The sequence below is a fragment of the Brassica rapa genome, unplaced genomic scaffold (genome assembly GCF_000309985.2).
Source record: "Brassica rapa cultivar Chiifu-401-42 unplaced genomic scaffold, CAAS_Brap_v3.01 Scaffold0327, whole genome shotgun sequence".
Classification (NCBI taxonomy): domain Eukaryota; kingdom Viridiplantae; phylum Streptophyta; class Magnoliopsida; order Brassicales; family Brassicaceae; genus Brassica; species Brassica rapa.
The window spans coordinates 17,501-30,189 of NW_022610270.1; positions in this window are offsets into that span (position 1 = coordinate 17,501).

A 12,689-nucleotide genomic window follows, 5' to 3' on the forward strand; every position below is an offset into this window, starting at 1 on the left:
CCACGAACGTGGCGGACACCCACAGACGTCCTGTGTGTACTGAACAGACTGCCCACGTGGGCCAAAATCACCCAAACAGTCCATGGGAAGGGCAAGCATGCTGATATGTGTACTGACGGAAAGCCACGAACGTCCTATGTGTGCTGACGGACAGCCAAGAACAGCCATGGACGTCCTGTGTGTGCTGACAGACACACACGGACGTCCTGTGTGTGCTGACGAACAGCCACAGACGTCCTTTGTGTGCTGACGGACAGCTACGGACACCCACAGATGTGCTTTGTGTGCTGGCGGACACACACGGACGTCTTGTGTGTGCTGACGGACACCCACAGACGTCCTGTGTGTGTTGACGGACACACACAGACAGCCACGGAGGTCCTATGTTTGCTGACAGACAGCCACAGACGTCATGCGTGTGCTGGCGGACACCCACAGACTTCCTGTGTGCACTGAACAAACCGCCCACAGTCCACGGGAAGGCCACCGTGCTAAGTCCAAAGACCAACGTGCGGATATGTGTACTGATGGACAGCCACAGACGTTCTGTGTGTACGGACGGACACACACAGACTTACACGGACAGCCACGGACGTCCTGTGTGTGCTGGCGGACACCCACGGACGTCCTGTGTGTACTGAACAGACAGCCCACGTGGGCAAAAATCACCCGAACAATTTACGGGAAGGGTTAGCATGCTGAGTCCAAGGACCAACGTGCTGATATGTGTACTGCTGGACAGCCACCGACGTCATGTGTGTGCTGACGGACAGCCACGAACAGCCATGGACGTCCTGTGTGTACTCAACAGACAGCCCACGTGGGCCAAAATCACCCAAACAGTCCACGGAGGGCCAGCGTGCTGAGTCCAAGGACCAACGTGCTGATATGTGTACTAATGGACAGCCACAGACGTCCTGTGTGTGCTGACGGACACACACAGACACACACGGATAGCCACAGATGTCCTGTGTGTCCTGACAGACACACACGGACGTCTTGTGCGTGCTGACGGACACCCACAGACGTCCTGTGTGTGCTGACGGACACACACAGACACACACGGACAGCCACAGACGTCCTGTGTGTGCTGATGGACAGCCACAGACGTCCTGTGTGTGCTGACGAACAGCCACGGACGTGGCGTGTAAGGCCCGTTCCCGGCTCATAAGCCCAACCATGAACTGCAGCCTTAACATCCATTCTTATACAAATGATTCCGGTCTTTTAAGGTCTTTTAGATGTTAAGTTCAATTTCCCTTAGGTGAGGTTCAAGTTTAACAATCAAGACAAGTGGACATAAAGGGTAAATAGATTATATATATAACATAATGAGATCCATACATCATTCATAAGTTCATACTACTAGTTTACATACTTAGTCTATCATAAGTTCACAAGTTGCACAATAGGCTATCAATACTACACACTTATCAACAATGACCCATTCACCACACATCTTCCCATGGCCTGAGTCTTCACGGTACCTTTCCTTTACCACGGTCCAAGTCTGGTCCTGAAACCACATAAATCACGTCATAAACACATGTGGCCGATAACCTAAGCAACAAGACTAGAATGGCATGGTTCGGCCCTTAAGAACTAGGATCTGTCCAGTTTGGACATACACAAATAAATTCCCAAAAACTAAGTAAAATCCATGACAATTCATGATAATTCCCAACTAAGAGATTCCCATAGTCAGATCTCAACAAAACCGACCCAGAATGTGAGATCCGACCATAGATCAGTCCGGCCAATGCCTAGGACTTTACCCCTGGACCAGCCATGACCTTGGTCCAGTGTTCCCTGTCTGAATCAATCCAATAACATCACAAAATACTATAGAACAGGCGATCCAGAAGAAGTGAAGAGAATGGATGCATCTGCCAAGAGAACCGGCCGCAAGGCCGCACGGATCATCCGCAGGCCCGGGGCCGTTCCTTGCAGTCTACACCACTAACCTTAGGCGTTCTCTCCCCTGGAGGCAAGTCCTTCTCCTTCTCCTTCTCCTTGTCTTTCTGTATGGTATCCATCTTCACGGCCTGGCCATCCCACACTCAGAAAACGCCGGTAAGCCAACACCACCACACATGTTTCTTTTCTCTAACCGCCGGTCTCTCTTTCTTTCTTTCTGTTATGAGTTTGGCAGAGCTTTGCCTAAGGAATTTCGTGCCATTTTCTGTGCCAGGGACTCTCTATTTATAGAGAAAGCCAGCCCCAACTTCCCTGGAGAAACCGGCCAAGCAGTTAGAGAGAAAAGACACAAAACTGCCCCTTTTGCACCTTTTCGGGAGTAACTGCCAAACTGCTCTTCCCTTCATTTGGGTTGTCCGAAAATCAGGCCCATAACATTGTCCAGAGTCCTTGTCGAAGGTCAAGACCCCAGGGACCCTTGGTGGTTCAGGTCAAGACCCCACCAGCCCATAACCGCCCATGACCCGGCCACGCCGGCCCGGACCATAACACTCCACCGAGCTGAGTTGAGCTGGTCACTAGTTGGCCTCAGCTGAGTGAGCTAACCTATCAGCTCCAGTGAGCTACCAAGGACTGAGTGAGCTGGTTTCACACTGTCCCCAGCTGGTTGAGCTTGTTTCCGACCCTGTCCAGCTGCTAGATCACTCGGCCAGCTCTCCTAAGGTTCCTTCCGTTCCATCCTGGTTAAGTCTCAGCTCCCTGAGCCATGATACGCTTGTCCTTAGGCCAAATGACCTGTCTGGTGCGTCTCCTCGCACCATGGCTCGTCCCAACGATCCTATCTAGGATCGGGGATGCTACAAGTCTCCCCCACTTGATATGGATTCGTCCTCGAATCCGAACCAAGTAACTCTTCCTCAAATTGCTTCATCCACTCAGGAAACTCAGCTTTCATTCTTGCCTCTGTTTCCCAAGTTACTTCCTCTCGACCGTTGCACTCCCAAATCACCTTGAGCATTTGAGTTGTCTTGTTCTGGGTTGCCTTTTCCATTCTGACCATGATCCAAACCGGCCTTGTCTCTAAGGTGAGGTTCGTCCCTAAATAAGAAGGAATCTCTGGAATGTAAACATCCTGATCTGATAGGCACTTCCTTAGTTGAGAGACATGGAACACATTGTGGAATGCATCCATCTCGGAGGGTAAATCTAACTTGTAAGCCACCGCTCCAACTCTCTCAACAATTCGGAATGGACCCAAGTACCTTGGATCTAACTTCCTCCTACCTGAGATTCTCACCCTGCCCTTGAAGGTAATCATCTTTAGGTGTACCATATCACCAACTTCGAACTCAAGTTCATTTCCGACGTTTGTCTGCATAATGTTTCTGGCGGTCTTGGGCCGTCCTCATCTTATCTTGGATGAACTTGATCTTCTCAGTTGTTTCCTCCACTATTTCCGGCCCTATCATGCTGCGCTCCCCCACTTGGGTCCAGCACAATGGCGTTCTACATGGCCGCCCATATAAGACTTCAGAGGGGGACATGCCAATACTTCGGTGAAAACTGTTGTTGTATGCAAACTCCACCAATGGCAGATGCCTTTCCCATGAGTCACCCCAATCCAAGACACATGCCCTTAGCATATCCTCCAGTGTCCTGATCGTGCGTTCTGATTGCCCATCTGTCTGGGGATGATATGCTGTACTCATGTTCACTCTCATCCCCAAGGCCTTTGGGAAAGCTTTCCAGAATCGTGAAGTAAACCTCGGATCCCTATCCGAGACAATGCTAAACGGAATCCCATGTAGCCGCACGATCTAGTCCATGTACTTGACCAAAATCTGATCAACCCCATCTGATTTCTTCAAAGGCAGGAAGTGTGCGGATTTGGTGAGTCTATCCACTATCACCCAAACCGCATCATTCCTTTTGGGAAAACCGGTTACAAAGTCCATATTGATGTGATCCCACTTCCATTCCGGAATGGGTAAACTTTGTAACAGACCACTTGGAACCTGATGCTCCGCCTTGACTAACTGGCAAGTAGCACACTTGGCCACCCACTCAGCTATGTCTACCTTCATCCGTATCCAATGATAATACCTCTTAAGGTCTTGATACATCTTAGTTGCACCTGGATGTATCGAGAACTTGGATTTATGAGCTTCCCTCATAATCTCTTCCTTCAGGTTCTTATCATTAGGCACACTGACCCGTCCTCGTACCAGAATGGTCCATCTGCCGTGATCTGATACTCCGTCAGTTCATTTCGAGCATCTTTTTTGTAGGTTCTCGTCCAAGCCTTGTGCCTGCCTGATCCTGGTCAGGAGATCAGCCTGGTTCACCGCTTCCAAACCCAACGGCTCGTCCTCGCTGGCCATTGTGTTCAGGTGCAATGACCGGACCATCTCTTCCAACTCATCTGCTTCCTTCTCAGCTGATACCTCGGCCCTCCTACGGCTCAAGGCATCTGCCACCAAATTTGCCTTACCAGGATGGGAAGCAATATCTAAATCATAGTCGGCCACGAACTCCATCCAACGCCTCTTCCTCAAATTCAATTCTGGTAGGATCTGAACCTTAGCACCATATAGGTAGCATCTCCAAATCTTCAGTGCAAACACTACGGCCGCTATCTCTAAGTCATGGGTTGGGTAATTCCCTTCATGCTTTCTCAATTGTCTTGAAGCATAAGCAATCACCTTCCCATGTTGAGTCAGAACACATCCCAACCCAGTGATGGACGCGTCCGTATACACTACATATGGCTGATCCGCCTCAGGCTGTACTAGGACTGGTGCCCTTGTAAGCATGTCCTTCAGAGCCATGAAGCACTTCTCACAATCTCCTGTCCAGGCAAACCTAACATCCTTGCCCGTGAGTTGAGTCATGGGTTGAGCCAAACTCGCAAACCCCTTGACGAACTTCCGATAGTAGACGGCCAACCCTAGGAAGCTTCTGACTTCCGTAGCACTCTTAGGTTGTGGCCAGGCTTGGATAGCCTGTATCTTTTCCGGATCCACAGACACTCCTTGATCTGACACAATGTATCCAAGGAAGCCAATGCTCTTCTGCCAGAAGCTGCACTTGCTTAACTTAGCAAAGAGTTTCTACTCTTTTAGCCGTTCCAACACCGCCCTCAGATGCCTCTCATGGTCTTCCTTGCTTCTGGAATATACAAGTATGTCATCTATGAAAATGATTGCAAATTCATCCAGAAAGTCTCGGAAGATACCATTCATCATCTTCATGAACGCAGCTGGAGCATTGGTTAGACCAAATGGCATAACAACAAACTCGTAGTGACCATACCGGGTCCGGAATGCCGTCTTCCTGATATCATTGGGCTCTATTGGGATTTGGTTATACCCTGAGGCCAAATCAATCTTGGAAAACCACTTGGATCCCTTGAGCTGATCCCACAACTCATCAATCCTGGGCAATGTGTACTTGTTCTTCATAGTCACCCTATTCAACCCTCGGTAATCAATGCACAGCCTGAAACTACCATCCTTTTTCTTCACAAACAGGACTGGTGCTCTCCAAGGCGAGACACTTGGGCGTATGAACCCTTTGTCCAACAACTCCGCCAGTTGTTTCTTTAGCTCGGCCATTTCGGCAGGAGCCATTCGATAGGGACTTTTAGACAATGGGGCCGTCCCTGGTTCCAGTTCTATTATGAACGGATCTGCCCTATCAGGGGGAATGCCCTGTAGCGTCCGAAACACATCTTCGAACTCACTGACCAGCAGTATCCCTTCTGGGTCACCACCCCCCCCACGACCTCCTTAGTGGTGATTGTGGCCAAATAAGCCTCACAACCTTTCTCAAGCATCCGTTCTGCTTGGACTGCTGATACCACTAAGCAACTTGAGGCCGGCTTAATACCTTGGAACCTGATCGGGGGTCCACACCCACTCTCGAACTGCACCCTTCCCCGGTGACAATCCAAGGTGGCCCGATTCTTTCCAAGCCAGTCCATAACCAATATTAAGTTGTGATTTTTAAGAGGGACTACCACCAGATCCACAGGCATTACCCTGTCCTGGATCATCACTGGGACGTCCCTAACCAGTCCCAAGGAATGCATCGCTTGGCCACTGGCTGCATATACTATGCACGGATCATCCCTCGTTCCAATTTGGAACAAACCCTTTCTGATCAACCCTTGACTCACAAAGCTATGTGTAGCTCCAGTGTCGAACAGAACGTGTGTTTCCACACCATCAATACTTAGGGTCCCTACAAAGACTCAATCTAAGTATCTAATCCGTTCTAGGTTCCGTACCATGCAATTCTACCAAATGGAAAGAGAATAAGCCTAGAATCATTACCAGTGATCGACTTGAATGGTTTAGTCTCGTCCTCATCCTTTGACAGCTCGTAAACCCTTGGGTTAGAGGTCTGGCCTTGGACATTCCCGTTTGAAATGTCCTACCTTTCCATAATGGTGACATCCCCTGGTATCACCCCCACTTAAGCCATGCATGCGGCCCTGTTCAAGGCCTTTACAGTCCCGAGCTGAATGATCCATCTTGCCACACCGAGTACAAGCTCCCATAGCCTTCCAGCATTCGCCTCCATGACGCCTCCCGCACTTAGAACACTCTGGTCTACCACTTGAGGTTTTACCCTCCTCGGCCGTGTCCCTCTTCCTCTTCCGGTCACTCCCGGAACCACCAGAGGACGCGTGGCTCCTAGACCTTTGCTTAGCCTCCTCGGCCAGGTTGGTCTCTACCATAGCCATCCTGTCCACGAGCTCAGACACTGTCTGGAAATGACCAACCGAGCAGTAGGTTCGAAGTTTGACCCTTACGCCTCGAACAAACCTACGTATATGCACTGTCTCCTCTTCCAGCTCTTTACCTACGTAACATCTGAGCCAGTTGAACTTCTCCTCGTACTCACGTACTGTCATGCGTCCCTGGGACAAGTCCAGGAACTGGGACTCCAGGCAGTCCCAAGCTTCAACTGGAAAGTACTTGTGGTTGAACTCAACCTCAAAGTCTGAAAAACGCTCAATAGTCCACCAGTTGTGTGCGTCACCTTCCAGGAAGTGAACTGCAATGTCTTTCTTGTACTCCTCCGGACAACGAGTTGAACTGAAGTTTCGAGCCAGTCTGCTCCTCCACTCGTCTGCCTCAATGGGATCGGAACTACCAGCAAACTGCTTCGTACCCAGCTTGGAGATGTGAGCTAGCAAGCTCAAGTAATCCACTCTCCTAACTGGACGAACAGGCGGATCGATCTACATCACATCAGCCTCAACTGTAGCTTGATCCTCAACTGTCCTAGCAGCTGTCCGTGCTACATGTGCGGCTGCTCGAGCTACACTAGCTGCGGTTCCAGTTGTCTGAGCTGCCCTCCGAGTAGCCTGAGCTGGTGTGACCTGGCCCACGGAAGAATTCACCAATGGGGTGAATGCTTGAGTGAAAGCCAACATCTGAGTGCCCATGGCCTTAACCACGTTCAACACCTCGCGCATGGACGGCTCGGCCATCTCCAAGGCACCAGTTCCACGACTGGTCTGGTCTCCTGCATGGGAGGATTCACCTTCTTCCTCACGTCCCATCTCCTGTTGTTCGCCCAGGTTATCAACCTGAACCTCCGTAGGCAAGATTGGCGCCATGGGCTCCCCAGTCTCATTGTTAACCAACCCCACTTGGATAGGCAACACTTGGGTAGGATTGACTCCCTCTCCCACCACCGGTCTAGAAGCACCAGCCGCCTCCTTGGCCTTCCGGCCTTTAGCCCTCTTTGTTCCCTTAGGAGTTGAAAACACAAACCAGTTAGTCCCATCAACTTATACAAACCTCCGAGAACATACAAGGTTAAGCAAACAACCCTTTCTACCCAACCTTACCGTGAGACCCAAAGCCAAAAGTGTGGTGAACACATAACCCAACCAAATCCTAGAATCAAGCATGCTCTGATACCAACTTGTAAGGCCCGTTCCCGGCTCTTAAGCCCAACGATGAACCGCGGCCTTAACATCCGTTCTTATACAAATGATTCCGGTCTTTTAAGGTCTTTTAGATGTTAAGTTCAAATTCCCTAAGTTGAGGTTCAAGTTTAACAATCAAGACAAGTGAACATAAAGGGCAAATAGATTATATATATAATATAATGAGATCCATACATCATTCATAAGTTCATACTACTAGTTTACACACTTAGTCTATCATAAGTTCACAAATTGCATAATATAATAGGCTATCAATACAACACACTTATCAACATTGACCCATTCACCACACATCTTCCCATGGCCTGAGTCTTCACGGTACCTTTCCTTTACCACGGTCCAAGTCTGGTCCTAAAACCACATAAATCACGTCATAAACACATGTGGCCGATAACCTAAGCAACAAGACTAGAATGGCATGGTTCGGCCCTTAAGAACTAGGATCTGTCCAGTTTGGACATACACAAATAAATTCCCAAAAACTAAGTAAAATCCATGACAATTCATGATAATTCCCAACTAAGAGATTCCCATAGTCAGATCTCAACAAAACCGACCCGGAATGTGAGATCCGACCATAGATCAGTCCGGCCAATGCCTAGGACTTTACCCCTGGACCGGCCATGGCCTTGGTCCAGTGTTCCCTGTCTGAATCAATACAATAACATCACAAAATACTATAGAACTGGCGATCCAGAAGAAGTAAAGAGAATGCATGCATCTGCCAAGAGAACCGGCCGCAAGGCCGCACGGATCATCCGCAGGCCCGTGGCCGTTCCTTGCAGTCTACACCACTAACCTTAGGCGTTCTCTCCCCTGGAGGCAAGTCCTTCTCCTTCTCCTTCTCCTTGTCTTTCTGTCTGGTATCCATCTTCACGGCCTGGCCTTCCCACACTCAGAACACGCCGGCAAGCCAACACCACCACACACGGTTCGCTTCTTTAACCGCCGGTCTCTCTCTTTCTTTCTTTCTGTTATGAGTTTGGCGGAGCTTTGCCTAAGGAATTTCGTGCCATTTTCTGTGACAGGGACTCTCTATTTATAGAGAAAGCCAGCCCCAACTGCCCTGGAGAAACCGGCCAAGCAGTTAGAGAGAAAAGACACAAAACTGCCCCTTTTGCACCTTTTCGGGAGTAACTGCCAAACTGCTCTTCCCTTCCTTTGGGCTGTCCGAAAATCAGGCCCATAACATTGTCCAGAGTCCCTTGTCCAAGGCCAAGACCCCACGGACCCTTGGTGGTTCAGGCCAAGACCCCACCAGCCCATAACCGCCCATGACCCGGCCACGCCGGCCCGGACCATAACACTCCACCGAACTGAGTTGAGCTGGTCACTAGCTGGCCTCAGCTGAGTGAGCTAACCTATAAGCTCCAGTGAGCTACCAAGAACTGAGTGAGCTGGTTTCACACTGTCCCCAGCTGGTTGAGCTTGTTCCCGACCCTGTCCAGCTGCTAGATCACTCGGCCAGCTCTCCTAAGCTTCCTTCCGTTCCATCCTTGTTATGTCTCAGCTCCCTGATACCCTTAACCTTATTATTTGAGCAATGATACGCTTGTCCTTAGGCCAAATGACCTGTTTGGTGCGTCTCCTCGCACCATGGCTCGTCCCAACGATCCAATCTAGGATTGGGGATGCTACATGGCGGACACCCACTGACGTCCTGTGTGTACTGAACAGACAGCCAATGTGGGCCAAAATCACCCAAACAGTCCACGGGAAGGGCCAGCGTGCTGAGTCCAAGGACCAGCGTGCTGATATGTGTACTGATGGACAGCCACAGACGTCCTGTGTGTGCTGACGGACACACACGGACAGCCACGGACATCCTGTGTGTGCTGACGGACACCCACAGACGTCTTGTGTGTACTGGACAGACATCCCACGTTGGCCACAATCACCCAAACAGTCCATGGGAAGGGCCAGCGTGCTGAGTCCAAGGTCCAGCGTGTTGATATGTGTACTGATGGACAGCCACGGACGTCCTGTGTGTGCTGACGGACAAACACGGACAAACAAAAACATGATTAATACATCTTAAAACTCTTATATACCATGTATAAAAACGGGTGAAAATCATGGTATATCAACTCCCTTAGACTTATCCTTTTACTTGTCCTCAAGTCCAATTAACGGACAGTCTCTCTGGAAGAGGGTTGAGAACATCAGGGACTCACAGATTTGAAACATGGAAATCATCACCTCTATAATATTGTATTCCACATCTAAAAGTTCCTTCTTACAGAAATACATTATGCAATATCCTAGCTTAGCAACCAAAGTCATCTAGCCAACAATCTTAACTAATCTTATTATCAATCTCCTCAACCAACCTCATTTCTCAATGTAAAAAGTGTAAGCTTTACCTTGGGAGTATCGATCACAGGATGCTAAGACTTTCAGACAAGTATTCTGGATCTGCAGGTAAAAAGTTAGTTCCTATTTTCCTCTCTCTCTAATCTCTCTCTTAAATCAAGGTCTGTTTTATTTCAAGACAGTGATTAAGATTGGACAGGCTTCCATGAATCAGAACTTAATGGTGGTTGCCACCAAGCTCTGTTCACTTCTTTTTGACCTATATCCAAGAATCCCTTGTGAAGCGAGCCTTGAAGATTGCCGCCTCCAAGTCCCGTTCGAATCCTTTTATTGGAGTCTTTGTGAATCAAGCCTTAATGGTTTTAGCCATCAAGTCCTGTTCAGACTCATCCTAATTAAACAATAGATCTTTTTTTTTTTTTTTACATCTAGAATAGTAATATTAATTATTAACTAATCTAGGGTCGAAATTAGAGAGATGAATGTGATATATAATTCTACACAAGGCTTTACCTTCTAGACTTGTCTGAAGAATCCGATCCCATATATACCAAACCCCAAGACAAGCAGTGAAGTCAGGTTAGTGTTGGAGGTTAGCTTTGGTTCTTTCAAACAAGCTAGCAAGTGTGTATAGTTGACTGGTTTATCCACTTTAGCATCTATAGTACTATCTGCAATCAGTAAATCTAGAGTGGTGCTAGAAAGTGGTTAGACATTCAAGTAGAAATCATTAGTTCATAATCGCCTTCTTGACTCAATAAAATTATTTTTGAAAAGATTTTTGACAAAAACTCAAGAAAGTGGTGTTAGTAACTACCTCCCCCAGACTTAAATTACACCGTCTCGGTGCAAAGTGCCCAAGGGTAGGTTAAAAGCAAGTTAGATGTTTGAGAATGTTAGAGTAAAATGAAGTACGTATCCGTACTACACATCGATCGATGTAATCCTCTCCATATCGATCGATGTTACTTGCCGAGAATCGATCAATGTAATCCTCTCCATATCGATCGATGGCGAAGCACATAAATTTTGCATGTGCTTGGAGTCGAACTCAAAGTTCCTGCCTAATGTTAGCTCTGTTAGACAACCAAGCATAAGAAATAATAAGCATTCTGAGACATAAGATATAAGTTTAAGAACATAAATCCTACAAGTTCAGAAAATAAAGAGACAAGTTCATAATAGGAGGATAAGAGATAGAAATATGAGGACTAGTCGGAGTCCTCGTCAGTCGCGTCATCGTCCTCCGGGGAAGGGTCCCTGCGTGCTGCTGGTGGTACTGGTGCCTGCGCTCCTATAGCTCTCCCGCTCTGACAAGACACTCTAGCCCAGATGGCCTGAAGAGCGTCCACCATGAACCTCTGAAAGTCTCCCTGGTCGTGCATGGGGATGTCCGGTATGTTCGGGAAGTCGGGGAGAGGCGGTGCCTGTGCGTCCTGAGCTCTGGTGCGGCGGATGCTGGGAGGTCTGCGTGACATGTTCTGGGGGTTGCGGAGAAATGCCTCGTCTGGCATGCATCGAAGCTGCTCCACGCTGTTCCCGAAATCAGTGATCCTCCTGTCCGGTAGGGGAGGATAAGTGATAAGGATGGGTTGGGAAAGATGTAAGGATAAGTGAATGTATAAGAGAATAATGTTAAGGTTAAGCATGGGTTGGGAAATCATATAGAGTCTAAGGAAAGTATGTGTGGCAGTAGTTCCACGCTAGGTATCCATAGGAGATGTGGCGAATCCACAAGAATATGGATGCACCCATAGGAGATGTGGCGAATCCACAAGAATATGGGGTAGAAGCCTAGTAGGAGCTACCCACAGTGATAAGAAACGAAGTGCCAACCGCGAGAGGCGGGATATAAAAACGTGCATTGTAGAGTCCTTAGTCCATGGTCGGGTAACGGGGTGTTAAAGTTGTCGTAGGATGGAGTCGGTCTGGTAAGATGCGTCAGTTAAGTCTAGGGTTTGACGTGTGTGACAATGAGTGAGATCATTGTATTGATTGATCATTAGGTTGCTAGAAATGTTTGGAATTAATGATGACGATAGAAAATGATAAGATGCATTAACTGATTGTAGTGGCTAGTCAGTCCTAGTTCCCGCATAGAGTAGTATAGAGTGCCATGCGGGCAGGCTGGTCTAGAGTCACTTCACTGAGTAACTTATTGCTCATTCCTCCATTTCCATTTTCCTGTGCGCATGACTGTAAGTAGAAGTATATGGATGTGGGTGTGACGGTATTTCAAAGAAGGTTATGCGTCCGTCGAATCTTGGGACCAGTAACGGGACACGTAGGGTTGTCTAAATGAGTAGACACGTGTCCATAACGCCCTTTCGATAATTCCGGTGGGACACCAGGGGATCGGGCCGTTACAATTGGTATCAGAGCGGGTTAAGATCCCTTAGTTCTGTCCTAAGGGATCAGCATTTCCGACGTTTTCAAAAAAAAAAAAAAAAAAACTCGTTTTCGGAAAAAAAAAAAAAATTTGATTGCGAATATT